Below are 19237 nucleotides of genomic sequence, written 5' to 3' on the forward strand. Positions count from 1 at the left end.
TGAGCTGCAGTTACAGGTAGCTGTGAGTTGTTCAACACGGGTTCTAAAAACTGAACTCTGGTTCCCTGGAAAAGTAGAAAAGCGCTCTTAATCATCGACACATCTCTTTAGCTTCCCTATGAATCTTCAATTTAAGTTTCTCAGTATCGTTAGCATTTTGCTAGCATGCCTATTGATGAACATAAAATTGCAGATAACAGAAATCATTAATTGGAAGTTTTAACAGATTTAACAAAGAAAGCAAATGTAGGATGCTGTCTTATCTCCAGTGCCTTACTCCTTGGTGATAGACACTGCAGTGTTTACAAGCAGTGTTGATGACATGAAGATGCTGGTGTCCAAATGAGACACTGTCTCTCCAGAGAATATACACAAGAAGAGGACACAGATAAGCTCAGTCAGCTCACAGTTTTGAAGACCATCTCGCTGGGTCTTGATTTTCCATCTGTTTTGACTCTCTTCAAGCCTGTTCTGGGATTTAGTCACTCCCTATAGGCTTCTGTCACAATCACAGCTACTGTGCCTCCTTGTTTTCTGTCAGCTCTGAGACTCACTGGCAATAGTGGTCGGGTCAATTATAGCTGCACTTCTATTGCCAACCCCCAACGGAATCTGGTCTAACTACTTCCCACTACAAAGATAATTACGAGATTATTTTCCACTTAGAAAAAAAAACCATTCTATATAACCAAAGCCATGTTATCAGTTAAAGCGGGTCGGCTCTAGCTTGCCTCTCTTGGAAAGGGATATATTTTTACATCCCCACGTCAACATTAATGATAAACAAAGTGAGCAATGTGCAAAAATAACTGTGAGGTTTGGGTTCTGCTCAACACAAACAAGTTAAATCCAAATTTAGGTTCTTGCTGTGTCGTTAGCCAAGCCCCAGTTGTTGTAGGTATTGTAGCGCATATGGTCTGTGAGATCACCCACAGACTCTAGGCTTCCTGCTAGATGACCAGATGGACAGGCTGAGCTCCCAAAGAACAAGAGAACTGCACCAGCATCCCACTCCCCTGTGCAGGAGAGTGTCTTATTTTGTGTACTTATTAAGGTGTATTTTTTTCCCACTTATGCTTTCTAACACTTGGCTTTTGATATATTTTATAACATTTTGATTTTAAATTATAGGTAAAGCCTTCTTCTGTCTGATGACACTATTAGCGTATCTTTCCCTGTCAATGATAATATGCAGTCAACAGCAGTCAAAAAGTTTTAGAACTTTAGAAATATTAATTAAATATATTAAGTCAAATTGTATTTTTGTGGGTGTAATTGAATGTTCTTTGTAACAGTGTTTATTAAATAAATTGTTTTTGTATCTATTAAAAGAACTTAAAGTTCTAAAACATAGCTTCTTAGCTTTATGGTATCAATGAATTGAAAGATCTTATAGATTTTATAAAGGTATATATTATATAGAGGCATACATGTTATATAGAGGCTATATATAAGATAATATGTATAAATCTTCATATCTCTCTTCTAAGCCTATAGGAGAAAATAACAACACAATGACAATGGTTTTATTAGTTATTTCATTTGCTATGCAGAGTAGGAGTGTTTTTACAGCATTTCCTCACATAATTTTATTGTTGCTGACCCTCTCTTCCCACTCCCCTCTCCCAAGCCCCATCTCTTTCCTCTTGGTCTCCCCCCAAACAGCAGTGATCCCTTTCCTGCTTTTATGCTTCATGATGTGTCAGACCCAATTTATTTTTTACTTTATATATTAATCTCTGCAAGGTACAGGAACTAAGCACTGCATTAAAATCAGGAAGTTTAAAAATATGTGTCACATTATATTTTAGAAACTGATGTCCATTACTTAAATAATATATAAAGTCTTCTGATATAGAGTGAACTTTAATATGGAGCTCACACTGATTTCCAGTCTTACTTACATTGCAAGAAGCAACCAAGGAACATAGGATCAGGTCTAGGTGTCAAACTTACTGTTCAATTGTGAGCCAATAACTTAAATGCTGTCCTGTGTAATGGACACCAAGTAAAATTCATCTTGAGTCAAGTATAAACAGGTGTGAGTCTTGATAACCAATAAACAGGTCATGTTGTCTGTCTGGATAACTAATTCCAAGCATGTAACCTTTCTGGCTATTTCTAAAGACTCACCCAAGAAAAACCCAGACCCTTCTCTTATTAGTTAAGATGTATGAGAACTTACCTGTATTTTTAGAGTCCATTTTCTGACAGTGATTTTTTTTCACTATGAATGATGGTCTGAATGTAAAGGAATCACATGTGTCCACTAAATCTGTTGTAGGACCATTTATTAGTCTTGGTGCTGGATTTTAAACAGCAGGATAAGCATTTCTAGCTGTGAACCCATGCTACTGATTAGAAGTCATCATTCCTATGGCTTTGTACAGTGAACTGAGAACAGCCATTACCTCCCTATCCTTACCACTGAGATGAATGTACTCACACCTGTTTATACTTGACTCAAGATGACAACTTTCAAGGGATTTAAGTACAATGCAGCTCTCATGGCAGGAAGGTATCTTTTCACTGAGGAATTGTGAGTGCAGGGTCTCAAATGACTTAATGAAAACCTGTCCTTGGTTAACATTACCTGGTCATTAATTGACAATCTGAAACCAAGTCATTCTGCCCCTACACTGTAGCAAAACCCTGCTGCTCTCGTGAGTAAGTTCTCATGATTTGATTTAAAGTCAGGTGTATAAATAAAAACAAGATTTTTCACCCATATATGCTAATGCTGTTCTTCTGAAGTGCTCATATACCCTGTCCCTCTGTTGCTTGGCCCTAAGGGATCACATCTCTTATTCTGTTCCTTGCTGTTTGTCCTCATGAATGGTCAACCTGTGATTGGAGGAAGAGGTTTGGTGAGAGTTAACTGAAGGTCTTTGGTTGTCTGAAACCCCCATCAATCCTACTGCCTGAAGAACTCTAAGCCTGCATTCTTCCTCAGCTAAGAGCCCTACTGTGGTCCTTTCCCTTATCCCTGTTGCCATAGAGTCTAGCCTTCTAGGGTTTAACTCTTGGGAAGCTTGAGAAAAGGAAAAAAACCTCAACTCTTACTTCCTCACTGTTCATTGGAGATGTTTCCAGGCTCCTGATTCTCCACAGGAGACTAAAGGAATTCCTTCTTTCCAGACTCTATCACTAGGATTTTAGGCAGCACAGCTCATTCTCTTCACTCATCCAGAGACCTTTAACTTTTGGTAAGAGTTGACCAGAGACAGCAAAATCCAAGCACAATGCCTTTGATTCATTTCCTCCACTCTTTTACTACATGTATCCTTAGAGCACCAGAAAATGCCCAACTTTTCTTTACATAGAACAAATCCTTCAGTCTGACTCTGAAGTGGATTCAAGCCATGGAAAAGCTAAGTGGAGTGTCAAATCTGAAAAGTCATGTTTTAGGACAATGAATATCCAAAGATGTTTATTATCTACATTTTTCTCCTCACGTTCATTCATCCTAAAACGACTTTCATTTCTTGACTCCAATTCTTTCAACTGAAATGTGGATCTCGGAAACTGGGGTAATATTCATAGGCAAAAGAGCAGAGATAAACAAACCAAGTGCCTTTATATTACCCTGGTAAACATGGTTGATCTTGGTTTAATAAGGTGGAGATCTGGAAGGTTTTCTTCTTTGTAATTCTTTTAACAGGCTGAGCGAGAGTGCTTAGTGCGAAGCAAACGCCCATAGAAATGTTCTATTTCAACATTAGAAATCTAAACACATACATACACTCCCACCCATTCACTCTGCTGCACACACACACACACACACACACACACACACACACACACACACACACACACAAATTCAACATTTATTAGCAAATCACCTTAATTTCTGCTGTGATCCCAATACTCGAAAATCTGTTTTATATAATGATGTTTAAGATCTTGCCTCCTAGCCAATGACCTCAAAATATATTAAGAAGGGAAAGGCAAAGCCAATAGCATAAATATGTATATTTGTGGCATTTTAATATGGGAACCTGTGACATATAGGTTAATTTTTCTGTTGTCTTTGATCCTTCTGAAATGTTTTAAACTCAATGGTGTTGAATGCAGTTGAATATTTCCAAGCAATATTGAGGCATAAAAGTAATTTCTCAGAACTTATAACAAATTACTGGGAACAGTTAACACTTCAAAGATTTTAAGATTCTATCCAAGAGAATGCAACGTTTCCTTATGTGTTCTCTTTATTGATGTTCTGTGACGTTCGCATAGTTTCCAAAAGGCATATTACTACTAAATGTGACCACATATAACTTTCTAAAACTGTATGCTGCTGTGTTTCTGTATGCTTGCACTAACCACACTTGAAGAAACAGTGCGATTCAAGTATTGACTTAGCATGTATGTAGTGCTCACTGGCTCCTACAACCACACATACATAAATAAATCCCATTAAAACTTTAGGAAAGATATTTTAGGGTGGGAGCTTAGGAAGTAGTAGATGGGCCATCCTTCCTAAAGGAGCCTCTGGCATGAACTTTCCTAGACTGAAAGTGCAGAAGGCATTTTGACAAGAGTGCTCCAGCAAGAGGTGGCCTCTGCCTTCTACTTAATTCCCTTTGTCTTCCCATTTGCCATCCCACAGATGAGCCACTAGGTCGGTCTGATTACTGTCCCATCCCTGAAGACAACTGCTCTGCCACCATGTGAATGTATTCGTCATGCTTGAGGGAAGGAGCGTCTTAGGAAAGCAGGCAGATTCTGCTCATCAGTCCACAGTCCCTGGGGAAATCACAGGAGTCACATGACAATAGGACCTGGACGATGGGTGCCTATCATTGCTGACCATGGGATTGGTTAAGCTAGTGTGATGGCCTCACTTCCCCAGGCACTGGCTTTTCCATTGCCCTAAATGAGGAGAGCAGGCTGGCTCGTGTCAGGAAGCCAAGGTTAGTACTTCCTATCCGTGCCACTGAGGCAGGATAGGGCAAATGTGTACAAGGGCAGAGAACCCCAAGGAACCTCTGTTTTAGATGTCATAGACAGTTATATTAATAAAGATGATAATGTAAACTCAGTCTGAGTTGCTGCAGGGAAACAGAATTGGGGCCCACATGGAGAAGTCTTGGAGAACAAAATCCATGAAAAGGGACCATGCCAGAGATTGAAACCAACCCCTATAAAAGGGAGACATATTAAGTTAGTATAAATCTTTCAACTGGAAGAGTATCCAGAATGAAGTGGTAGCAAGAACCCACGTTCCAAACAGCACTTGGTAAGCCTGCTCTGTGATCTCAAATGTGCTCGTCCCTGTAACAGCTAGAACAACTAGAAACGCTTTGCTTCTTAATTCTTTTCTATTAGAAAAAAAGTTTTGCAAAAAGTAAGGCGAGATCTTGCAAATTTTTCAGGCTCTAGTCACAAGGCTCTCCCAAAATAAGAAATTCGTTTAGGTTTCCATTTGTTTTCACACTTTTCTAATTAAAAACCTGTCCATGTACTGAGGCTAAACTTAGACAACAAACACTAATGGAGTAGCTTAGCATTTTAATTTTCAGTTTGAGGCCTGTAAATTTCAGTCTTGATATTTGGGATGGGGGGATACTGGGATGCTTCACTGTCTATAACTTCAGAGTATTGTTCTGCCATTCTATTACAGAAAATTAAAACTGAAACAAACGAAGCAACACCCAACACCAGGCTGGTGTACAGAGAGTTATTGTTGTGAACTCTCTCGCTTTCTTCTCTAAAGAGACTCCCAACCAAAGGGACAGAGCATGAGACATGCAACATGGAGGTTCAGCGACAAGGGCCATGTGGTGCTTTGTGGAAAAAAACAAAACATGAGAACTTCTATTTGGCACATCCTCCCTCTACTGAGGTGAGAAAAACACCCTGTCTACAATTGCCTGGAGCTGAAATCAGGTGCCGAGGTTTTGTACAGAAAGACACATACCTAACCTTAAAGAAATGTTCATTCTCATAAAGCTATTAAACCAATATGTCGACTGATAGTTATCAGATTTGTTTTGGTTTGTGTCTTAGATCTGAATTTACTTTAGAAGGTCACACATGAATAATTTATTTGCATAATTTCTACCCTTCTTGAATTTTTCTGGTCTGTCCCACTCCCTCTCAAATGTATGACCTCTTATTTAATTATTTTACACACACACACACACACACACACACACACACACACACACACACACACATTTAGATAGATTAAAGTCGGCTGAGCTCCACGCTCCACTTATCATTACTCCTACTTTAGCGCTAAGTGGTCGGTATTGGACAGCCAATCGGGGGCTTGTCTCAGAGGAAGACTGATTCTCCCTCTCTTGGCAGTTGTTAATTGCTTATAGCTCTTCATCTCCGACAGAGGCCCCGTGAGACTTCTTCCATCTGTCTTGGGATGTCAACTGTTAGTGGCCATGAACAGGTCTTTCTTTAGGCAGCCATGTTTGAGATTTCATGGGTGTAGCTTCCCTGTCCTAGCCAGAAGGCACAATCTCATATGTCCTGTTCCTTTGGATCTAACAGACTTCCCCCTCCTGTTCCATAAAGTTGAATGAACCTTAAGTGTAGCTGTTGTGATGTGATGTAATTGGGGGCTTGGGCACACAATTGTTCTCTGCATTTTGACCATCTGTGGCTTTCTATAATATCTCCACCTGATGATTTAAAAAAAAAGCTTCTTTGATGTGAGGTAAAAGTAAGTATAAAGATAAGTATTTAGACTGTGGTTGTAAATTATAGTCTTTTGGGGACATAACAGTAGGACGCGCTCCTCTAGGTTGCATGATTTCAACAGCCATGGGTAGCTGTATACATCGTCAGTATAGGCACGAATCCCTTCCTATTGTGGTGATCATTTAGTCCAATTAGGTGGCCGTCAGTTACCCTGTAGATGTAAGCACCAATACTGTACTTTTAGGGATATCTTGCTGTGCTGGTCATTGCTGTGGTTCATAGATTTTTACAGCTGGGTTAGACTACTGTTTGTTCCCCACGGGCTGTTTTGCCTTCAGCTAGTCCTTTGGGTAGAGGCTTCCAAACAGATCCAGCTTCATCTCCCTCTGTATGGTCCCAGTGCATGCTGTCTTCAGAAATAGGATCATGTCTTCAAGTTCTGGGAGGCAACAAAGGACAGCGGCATTAACCTATGTTATTATGAGGACCTGTTTGACTCAACGGAACAATAACTCAAATGGAAAAACTCCCAGGCCTGGCACTAAGGTTTCTGTTAGATAGTCTATGACTCATTTATAATATATATAATAATTACATATAATTACATAATTACATATATGCAATATGTACAGATATAATATATATTTGACATAATTTTTTCAAAGAAATTATATATTTCACAAAGATTATATATAATTCATATATGTACAAGCATGTATATGTATATATGCATGTATATGTGTGTATAGGTATATATGTATATGTACAAAAAACTACATATTTGACAGACTATATATATATATAATATCTCTATATACAGATTCTTTGTATATATGCACATATATACATGTGTATATATGTGTATGTATATATGTATATATATATGTATATGTGTATGTTAAGTAAACATAAAATATCATTTTCCTATGGCTTTTTCAGGCATCATGGAGCTAGTTACTTCTTTCTCCTCTCTTTTTCTCTCTATGTAATATCCTCCCTTCCCACTTTAATCCCTTTATTTTCCCTTCATAGTACCCACGTCCTAAGTAACCCTGATCCAGAACTCCTTCTCTCCCCTCACACAGTACTTTTTTACTTTGCTGTTACAGTGGTATAGATGGGTCATATGGTAAATTTATTTTTCTCATTTGAGAGTTCACAAAGATCTCTAACTGCATTCTATACGCCCACAGAAAGTAGCTCCATCATCAACGACCTTTCTTCCAGATGCACATGGAGACTATTATGGAACACAGCAATTGGTCAAAATGCAGACAACAACAGACTGTAGTTGTCCAACCCCAAGCGATGTGCGAACAACACAATCAGTGCATCCAATCCTCAGAGAACACTGAGAACACGGCAAAATGGATTGTGAGAACCAGACGACCAGGAGATCTGCTGTGTGATGGCTCCTTCTCCGGTACGGGGAGGTTGTACTCGTCAATGTCAGCAATGTTTCACTTAAAGAAGGCTGGGCCAGCGTAGGAGATGTGTGACCATGCTGGACTGAACAATGAAGATGAGGCTGGGAGGCCTGGTCCTGGGCAAGCTCACCAGGAGAAGCTGGTGGGAGAGCTGTGCGTCAGAGGCTAGGCCTGCGAGTGGGAAAGGTGGGCTTTCCTTCCGGAAGACTCACAGGGAAAGCTGGTGCAGGGGCTGCATGTCTGAAGCTAGGCCTGGGAGTGTGGTGATAAGGTGGGCAGTGTTTAGCAGTGTTAAGAAAGAAAGAAAAATTAACTTGTAGCAAGCTGGGATCTTTTTTTCAGAAGGTTTAATCTACAACGCAGACCCTGGAACATGTCAATAATTTCCCAATCTCCTAGTCTAATTTTATATATGTATTAATTTCAAGGTGAAGTGTTTAGTTTTCCATACATATACATTTATATATTATATCAATGAATCATTTGGATAACTGGATATGGATATTTGGAGTGATTGAATCTGTAATTACCACATAAAATGTTCCTTAAAGATTTCTTTTTTGAGTATGTCTTAGTATAGTACAGTTAGCAGCTTATAAACATGAGTTGTTAAAACATGAGAAAAAATATTTGACCCACAACTGTTTCATATCCATCACTTTCTCAGAGAGTTTGTTCAGTTACTGGGAAATCGACACAGGTAGAAATGATTTATATTATACACAGCTGAGTAAACGTCGATGAGACTGTGAGATGGCCTCAATTGTCACCTTGAAATACTTAAAGGATCTATGGTTGTTTCAGAATGCTTATCATAGGCAAAGCCAACGCAGCCAAAGTCACCTGTTTGCCCAGTCAAGAAGAACGAGCTCAGCCTACAAACCACCATCCCTGCCTCCTCACGCCACTCTGACTTGCATTTCGATCCCTTCATTTCCTTGCAGGCTATGCATGGAGGATGCCCTCCTCTGCTAAGTATGTCTCTGGAGATGCCACAGTTTCTCTCCCCCTCATCTCTGATGTCATCTGCAATGGCTCTAGGGAGTGAGGGAGGAAAATGACTCACCCACCATGCTCCTGAATGGGAACCAAAGTCACAAAAGCCTTAGTGATCGTGGCAGCCAAAAGTACAGGGAGGATGGAGGAGAGGTGTTAGGAAGGAAACATTTGCAGTCGTGTTGCCAGATCAGATCCTCCCGGTCTTCGTGTTGTTCATTTGCTGGGATGATAGTGTAGTGGAAAGAGCAGACATACTGGCATCGGAGTCTCAGCTCTGGCAAAGACATCTGACAGAATTCTAAAGCATCAGTGAGCCTCTTTGGTTTGGGTTTGGGGTTTCTTTCTTTCTTTTTACTTTTTTTTATATAGTGTATCAAGAGGGAAAAAATACTGGAGACTCACATCCAGATAAGATAAGCTTATGCAGAAATTAAAGCATTTCATTAGAGGCACATTCTCGGAGAGTTATTTATTTACTTAGGCATACACAGGGCATTTCTCTCTACCAGGCAAGTCTGCTGAGAGTAACTCAGTCAAAGCAAACAGGAGAGTCGCTAAAGAAAGGAGTATCAGAGGAAAGAGGAAAGCGGCAGTACAAAGTGCTGACCAAATGTTCTGCCTTACTTAGGATGACTGTCCCTATTTAATTCCAAGGTGAGCAATAGATTTCTAAGATCAGATCATTCTAGACATAAAACAGGAATTACTAACTTGTGCTCCTCCCCGTCCACCTGACTTTCCCCAAGTATGTGTCCTTTGGTTTTCTTATTTGTAGACAGACAGATCATTGACTTCCTTACAGCAAAAAAGATTTTCTTATTATTACCTATAATCTAATTACTACTGGCACCACAGAAACTTAATGATGTTCATGCAATCCAGTACAGCTATAGAAGACAGCTTCACTGGACTGCCGAAAAGAAACCCCTCTGCTTGAAAATACACTCTGGCATAATAAGTGAAAAACTTGGAAAATGTCACTACCACTGTCTTTGAAGGTGAGGTCCCTCTGCAAAAGGGTAACCTCATTCATCACTGCTTTCAAGTTCGCAAGTGCATTTTCCCAATCTTGCTCCTACTTTGCTGCATCCACATGTACTAATTATGAAGTGGGAAAGTCTTCTGTGTATGTGTAGGTTGGAATATCAAATGATTGGGAATTACACAGCTTTCCACACTGAGCAATAATATGTTTGTGTGTGTGTGAGTGTGTGTGTGTGTGCATGTGAGTGTGTGTGAGTGTGTGTGCATGTGAGTGTGTGTGTGTGTGTGCATGTGTTGCTAATAAGCCCAAATAATGCCGAGTCCCATATTCTGAACTATAGGATATTCTGTAGGAATAGAAAGTTTGAAGTATAGATTAACTAGTAAGTATCTAAATTTCCACGGACTTAATGGCTATTCACCTTTAAAATCTCCATGTAGCATCTGGTCCCAAAGTAAAGTTGGAGGTGTGATAAAGCCTTTCCCTGCAACATTTTAGCGCCTTACCAAATGACCTTTTTCCTTCCTGCCCCGTGAGGCAGGGGGAGAAGATTGTCTATGAACAGCAAGACATGTTGTCTACTAACACGGAGTCAGACTTTTTAGCCTCTAGATCTTAGAAATAAATTCATGGTCCTTATAAACCAAAGCTCGTGGTATCCTGGCACAATGGTATAAACTGGCTGAAAAGGAAAACGCTCGCCTAGTTACCTTGTAGGATAAATCTCCGCACAGTCACCGTCTTAATTAGGATTTTTATTGCGGTGATGAAACACCATGACCAAAAGCAACTTGGGGAGGAAAGGATTTATTTCACTTATATTTCTAGGTAACAGTCCATCACTAGGGAAGTCCGAGCAGGGACTCGAGCATAGCAAAAATGTAAAGGCTGGAGCTGATACAGAGGCCACGGAGGACTACTCTTTAATGGTTTGATCCATCTGCTTTAACACAGCCTAATGGTGCTACCATAAACAATTGGTTGTGCTCGTCCACATCAATCAGTAATTAAGGAAATACCCTCCAGACTTGCCTCCCTGATCCTGCAGGGGCATTTCCTCAACTGGGGTTTCCTCTTCTTAGAGGACTCTAGCTTGTGTCAAGTTGATATAAACCTAGTCAGCCTAGCCAGCGTGACAGGAACACCCTGGCCCCTTCTTGTGCAGTTGGCAACTCCTCTCACACTGTTCCCCCAGAGTTTGTCTCTGCAAGTCTCAACATCAGCGTCCCACTGAATTATGGAAGGGACAGAAAAGGAGAGGGAAACATTGGGCCTCACTTAAATTCCTGGAGTCTGCCCCATCCTCTGTGATTCACACAGACCTGAAGCAATGTCATGCTGCTACATGCCTGTTCACTTCCCAGTTGTGATGCGCTATTTTCTCCAACGGCAACTCCTCTCTGCTTATGTAATCGTTAAAGCCCAAGTGAAGCCTCACCTCCTCCCCAAATCCTTCCCTTCATGCCCCATTTGGACGTGACAGGGCTCTTCCCTCACATCCTGTAGCATATGTGCCAATATCCTAATTTAGGTATAATTTCTCTATCATAAAACTTTCTCAAGTTATCTCTCTAAATTCTTAACTACACAGAAATAAGTTGAGTGTAACACAACCAAATCCAGGGTCTCTCTCATGCTGGGCTGCAAACATTAGAAGCTAGACAAATCTTTGCTGTGGGAGCCTGTTCTCTGCATTGAGGGATGCTAACTTTATTATCAATGCCTGCTGTCTAGATGCCAATATTACCCTCAGATGTGGCAAAGCAAACAAAAACAAAACAAAACAAACAAACAAACAAAAAAACCCAAACAAGCCAGCAACAACAACCGATTTCCAGAATTGTCAAATGTCTCCTGGTGGTTAACACTGTTCTTAGCTAAGAACCACTAATCTACCTTGATATTGAAGTATTTCTTAGTATCAGTGTGATGGGTTTGTACATGTTGGGCTCACGGAGTGGCACTATTAAAAGGTATGGCCCTGTTGGGAGTATACGTGGCCTTTTTGGAGTAGGCATGGCACTGTGGATGTGGGCTTTAAGACCCTCATCCTAGCTGCCTGGAAGTCAGTCTTCTTCTAGCTGCCTTCAGATGAAGATGTAGAACTCTCAGCTCCTCCTGCACCATGCCTGCCTGGATGCTGCCATGCTCCTGCCTTGATGATAATGGACTGAACCCCTGAACCTGTAAGACAGCCCCAATTAAATGTTTTCCTTTATAAGACTTGCATTGGTCATGGTGTCTGTTCACATCAGTAAAACCCTAAGACAATAGGTGATTTAAAGATGAATTTAGCTGTGACCATTGCTTTAATTGATTATGTTTCCACCCTAAAATAGTGCAAACTGGTTCACCACACATCTTTTCAAGTGACTGTGACTGTGAGGGCCGTTAGGATGAACACCCAAACTCGAATCCATAGGAAATGTTCTGGTTCTTTCTTCAGCTCTTCTTGTAGCAATAAAGAAGTTAAACCAACCATGGTAAGGATGATAAATGTCCTCTGACAATCTACAGTGGAGAGATAAAGCATCTGGAGGTGATAAATCAGATGAAACAGTCGGTAGAAGAAGCTAGAGAGATGACTACTGCTCTTCCAGAGGACCTGAGTTCAAAAGTTCAAAATCCATGCACATAGATACCTATTCCTCCCCCCTCTCTCTCTCTCTCTCTCACACACACACACACACGCACACACACACACACACAAATATTTTTTTAAAGAGTAGCTGTAAGCCAGCCCCAATTAAATGCTATTTGTCGACAGTAGCTTCTTCAGGGTGTTACCACAGCTGGGTGCCAGATTCTGTTCTGCCACTCCTCTGACCTCAGCCTCTGCAGCTGTCTTACAGTTACTGCTTCACCCCAGTCCATACTCACCCCAGGCAGAGAACAGGCTTGGACTCCACCATTGATGATGGAATATCACACTGTGAGGTGTCCTTAGTTAAAGCCTAATACTGGCATAACTGGTGTATCATCCACTAGTGCTTTGGATAGTGATGGAGGTCTGGGTAATCTGTTGGGTCCTTTGTGAGGGATATATGACCCTGCTTCAGCACTAAGGGCACAATCAGCAAACAATTTGGCTTTATCTTACTCAGGAATTCCAGGCTCCCTGAACCCCAGTAATTTTTCTACATTCTATTCATAGTGCCCTTCTGTCTGGACACTGAAAACTAAGGACATCCCACCCACCAGTTCATTCCTATTCCTAAACACCCTGAAGAAAGTAGGTCCGGTTCATTCTTATTCCTAGCCGCCCTGAAGAAAGTAGGTCGACTTGCTGTGTTTAAATGGTAAAGCGGCCTCTAAGACTTTGGAAAGAAGACCAAATGCTTCTTGGGAGGGCAATTATTTCCTGAAGAAGGTACAAACCTTGCTTTTACCAACCAAATCATTCCATGAAAACATAATTTAAACAGCCATCTATTCGATCTTATTTGTTGAAATTAAGAGGGAGTAATGCTTATCTTAGTCAGCGCTTTAAGGTAGGATAAAAAGGCCAGGCCTTTACATGTGATTTTTTTTCCTCAGATATTTTTTTCTCTTTTCCTTCCTTTTTTGAGATTATAATATAATTACATCATTTCTCCCCTCTCTTTCCTGCCTCCAAAACTTTCCCCATGCCCTTCTCATCTTTTATAGAGAGAAAACTCTATGTCTACATTAATGTGGCACCTGTTAATAATAAATCCGATGGCCTATGGCTTAGGCAGGACATAGAAGGTGGAACATCTGGGAAGCAGAAAGAATTCCACGATAAAGCAAGGAGCAGGAGATTTGCCCAGGAAGATTTGACGAGACAGACACATGCTGCCTGAACCCAGGTAACCAGCCATGTGACAGGATGTAGTTCAGAATAAATGGGTTAATCAAGCTAATATCTAATCAGAGAAGAACCTAACTATATGACTGAGGTGTTCGTAAAAATATTTTGAGTGTGAGTCTTATTTCTGGGAGCCGAAGCTAGGAGATAGAGTCAGACCATTCATGACCTTTTTTAAAAAAATCAATTATTATGCATGCATATATGTGTATGTATATACATATATATCCTCCTAAATATAACCAGCTCAATCTGCATGATGTTACTTGTATGTGTTCAGGGCTGGACATTTGATGCTGGATAGCCAATTGGTGTGCTCTTTCCTGGGGAAGACCACTCTGTCAGCATTGCACATTTGTCTGTAGTTCCTTGCGTAGGATGCAGGTCTCAGTGTCTTCCCCCTGTCCCCTTTGCCATGCCCACTGTTCTCCTCCTCCTTCAGCTCCTATTTAGGCAACCATGTTTATGAGACTTTGCTCGAGTACCTTCTGGCATCACTAGAAAACACAGTCTCATAGCAAATTCTCTGATCCTCTGACTCTTACAATCTTCCAGCCACATTTCCTGTTTGGCTTAATTGGGCTTAAATAATTTTGAATTTGTAAAAGTTTGTTTTGTGTCCTAAGGTGTAGTCCATTTTAGAAAAGCTTCCTTATGCTGCTGAGTAGGTGTATTTTATTTTGTTATTTTATTTTATTTTATTTCATTATGTTATTTTATTTTATTTTTGTTTGGGGACAGAATATTCTGTAAATATCTATTAAGTCCATTTGATGAATGATACCAAGTAATACTAATGTTTCTCTTTATTTTTTTTCTCCAAATGACCTGTGTATTGGAAAGAGAGTTATTAAAACCACCTCTTATTGATGGATGATGTTATGTTGTATCTTTAAATTCAGTAGTATATATATTTTAAAAGAAAATGAATCTGATTGTCCTAGAATTCAGTGCATATATATTTAGGATAATAATGTCATCTTAACTGTTCACTTGATTCAAAGGAAGTGTACCTCTCTTCTAATTAGTTTTGGTTTGGGGTCTACTTTGCCAGATATTGGGATGACAGTACCTGCTTGCTGGCTTCGTTTGATTGGAGTACTTTGGTCCATCCTTTTACTTTAAGGTGGAACCTAACTTCAAAACTAAGATGTGTTTCTTATAGACAACAAATAGATAGATTTTGCTTCTTGATTCATTCAGTCAGCCCAAGTCTTATGATTGGAAAATTGAGGCCATTGATATTTTCGGGAAGTTATTTTCTGTGATCTTAAAGATCTGGTCTGTCATTGATTCTTCTTCACTTCTGCTTATAATTTGAAAGTAGAAGTTGGTTTGGGTTTGCAGGGGTTATTTTTAATATATTCTGTGTGATTCCCCAATCCCCCCCCCTCTCTCTTTCTCTCTCTCTCTCTCCCCCTCTGTGTGTGTGTGTATGTGTATGTGTGTGTGTGTGTGTGTGGTGTGTGTGGTGTGGTGTGTGTGTGTGTGTGTGTGTGTGTGTGTGTGTGTGTGTTTAACTTTTGATATTCTAAGCTTACTTGGTCTGCATTCTCTGTGCTGGTGATTTTCTTTGAATTTTCTAATTGAGTTATTAGGTTTTTCAATTCCCTTTTCTTTCAGCCGAAGTCCTTTCCAATGTTTCTGTCTCCTAACTGACTTCCATCTCCAGACCCAGATTGTCCTTGTTATCTTATTGGCCACATGCTTGCGTTCTCCTGGTCATCACTCAGGCATTTATTCTCCTTAAGTTCTTCTCCCTAACTTCACTGGGGTGTTTCTTTGTGTCTTCTTTAAACTCTTTTAATTCTTTGATTGAGTTTATGATTGCTCTTTTAAATTCTGTATCCTGGTGTTCATCTTGGTAAAACTCATTGGCAAACACTTGTACAGGACCGGTGGCTTCTGAAGAGAAGATCATGGCTTGATCTTTGATTGTGTTTACATTTGTGCATTTAGATCAGGACTTGTTTTGTTAGTTATAAGTCTGATACCGTCAGAGCAGTTTATGAAAGAGGAGGAAGTGCCTATTCTAGCAGACTTCATCCATGGCTTGGGCAGAAAAAAGTCAGGAGGGAACTGAGCTATTGTACAGGTTTTCCTTCCTGGTGTAAGCCTGGAAAGTAGGGTTAGATCTGGCTGGATGGAAAGGTTATGTATCCTGTGAGATGGGTTGGGGGATAGGTAGGGAAGGTCCTGGTAGAAGCTAGTTCAAGGCTAGCTGGGACTTGAGATACTGTTTCTTTCTAAAAGCAGAAATACATGAATATGTAAATAAAAATTGAATTTAAAAATCTATCACCTCCCTTTTATTAATTTGTCATCTGATAACCTCAGCCTTGTTCCTAAGATGTACAAGAGAATTACATTTTTCTACTCTTCACTGTCACTCATTTTTCCTAAATGTCATCAGTTGAAAGAAAAGACAGGGTTTCAGGTCAATCCATTAACCGTGATTGTCCTTCTGAGCTAATAGAAGTAATGTAGGCTGGGTGGGAGACTGGGATTCTCAAGTTAATATCCGCCCCCAAGTTCATTTCAGAGAGCAGAAAGTAATCCCAGAGTTTAGACTATTATGATCAGCCAGGCTTGCAGGGAAGGAAGGGATCCTTTTTGTTTTCTCTATAAGTATCTTGTTGGAGGGTCCATACTCTTGACTTACAGCACATCCCTATTTGTTCCTGGGATAAATCCACTCCTTATCTGGCCATTCTGTAGTTTTATTTGTTGACAACTACAAATCTTAAAGTTCATCGACTAAATTTAATGTGCAGGATCAGTCTTAGAGCCTTTTAGAAAGAGAAGCTGAATTTCCAAGCATATGGACCACAGATCCACACTTCAGCATAATTAAGTTCAGAAAGCTTTGTCTACTCATAGTAAAGAAATGCAAGCAATGACTGACACACCACGCCATACAATCTTGAAGGCACATCCCCACCACGCTACAAGCAGTTGAACAGGTTCTTCAGGCACAAAAGCACATTGGAACGTGTGCTTGTTTTCTGACTCAAGATTCAGACTAAAGTATTAATCCCACAATTTGGGAGAGTGGCGTTGGGAGATTCAGATTTAAACAGTGTACTGAGCTAAGTCCTGTTTCCTGTAAGTTTCCCAGATAGGTTCTGCTTATGTTTAACTCTGTGACTTCATGTCCTCCACTCCCATGGGTTGTCTAATCCCTACTTCACAGTGATGCATCCTTTCCTTATCTATATTAATAGCTCTGGTTGGATCTCATCAATGCCTGCTGTTACAAGTAGGATCGTTGTTTTGATCTGTCATATGACTACTCTGAGCTAAACTCCAGTAGGCAATCAAATTTCTTTTGCTTCCATAATCTTTTTTTTTTTTGATACAGTGTTTCTTTGTTTAGCTCAGACTGTCTTAGAGCTTGGTCTGTAGACCAGGCTGACCTCAAAAACAAAGATCAGCCTGCCTCTGCCTCTAGAATGCTGGAATTAAAGGTGTGCACCATCACAGGCTGGCTACTTCTACATTTTTAAAGAACACTGCCCTATGTGCTAACTATTATAATTTGTATTTAATTTCAGAACAGAACCATATGATACTAGTCTCTCTGAATAAGGCATTGCTCATGGTATTTTGGTTCAGGATTTGTGTCTTTCTGTATTATCTCACTTAATGCATTCCCAAATCAGGGAACAGAAGCATAATTCTATAACAACAGAAAATTGAATAAATCTAAGTCGTTCTGATCAGATTCTGCGATATCACCATGCTACCATTTTAAAACTGAGTGTGGTCTACAGGTTAATACATAAAACAAAAACGTATTAGAGGGTAAAACTTCTTCTATGACTCAACTGTTATAAGAGATATAAGCCATTCATAGCTAATGACCATGATGATAATAGAAGTATGGTCTTAGAGTGATAAAGACCTTCACTAAAATTATGCCTCTATCACTGGGGGAAACCGCAGGGCAGAAAGTAGGATGGACAATGGTATCTGCTGAACTCACTCCTCCTTACGTTAATGCCTTGACTCCCAGTGCTTCAGAATATGACTGTATTTTGAGATAAAATTTTTAATAAGGTTGAAAAGGGGTCAATCCCATGCACTCTGATGTAATGTAACTAATGTCTTAATACTCTGAAGAAGTTAGGGGAACTAAATGCAACCCAGAGGGAAGTCATCAAAGAAATATGTTCTGTCAACACCTTGATCCCTCAGATCTCAGCCTCTGCAACTATCAGAAAATAGATTTTGCTGTTTAGTTTATCCAGTCTGAGGTATGTTATGACAGCCCCAGCTATTAGAAACAATTGTTTTAGATGATGGATTTTCTTTGTTGATCCTGTTGCTTTTCCCTCCTGAATGCTACGAATGGCTGGGCCTGTGCACCTGCACTGTCTTAGCTTATTTTTTTTAATAAAAGAAAAGGCTTAGTTCTCATGGGCTTGCTGTGATCATTAAATAATTAAATGGCCAGAATGACACATTGGAAAACAAAGCAGAAACAAGGAATGTAAGGACTATCGCTTTTATGTAGGTTCCTAGCGTGAAATCGCGTGTTCATTAATTATCCTTGACAAATTCATTAAGGGTCTGTTAGATGCAAATACAGAAGTCAATGTTAGAGTCTCAGGGTTTTCTCCGATTGAGATTGGGAAGCTCGTATTCATTACCCACAGTTGGGTTTGTTTTTTTTTATACTATCATTTTGTTGATTCTTCAATGCATATTTAAAACACATTCAACATTCTTTAGAATAATTTTAGTTTGACAGAATAAGTGCAGATAGAATAGAAGATTACCACATAGCAATTTACCTGTTACTAATATTCTTTACTCTGTGATATATTTGTTATAATCAATTATTATGATGCATTCTTAGCTAGCCTCAACTCTGCATTTATGTTTCTGCATATTTTTAACCCAATTTGGTTTCTCTTCTCCAGTGTCTCCTTCAGAATGCCACATCACATCCAGCTGTCATACTTCCTTACATGTGTCACCTGTGATTCTTTCTCAGCCATTGCCTTTTTTTTAATAGTGGTGAGGGTTCTAAGGAGTTCTTCTCAGGAATACTATAAAATACTCCTATACTGGGATTAGAATGCTTTTCCCCACAGTTGTACCGACATTCCAGGCTTTGGGGAGAAAGCATAGAATACATATCTTCAATAGAGTTTATATTGCTGAGATGACACACCATTACCAAAAATAACTTGGGAAGGAAAGAGGTTATTTCTTCTTACAATGCATAAATACATCATTAAGAGACAAAGGGAGGGCAGGAACTCATGCAGGGCTGTATCTTGGAGGTGGGAACTGGAGAAGTAGAAGCCACGGATGGGTGCTGTTTACTGGCTT

This window comes from Rattus norvegicus, chromosome 9, assembly GCF_021556685.1.
Source record: "Rattus norvegicus strain SHRSP/BbbUtx chromosome 9, alternate assembly SHRSP_T2T, whole genome shotgun sequence".
Taxonomy (NCBI): Eukaryota; Metazoa; Chordata; class Mammalia; order Rodentia; family Muridae; genus Rattus; species Rattus norvegicus.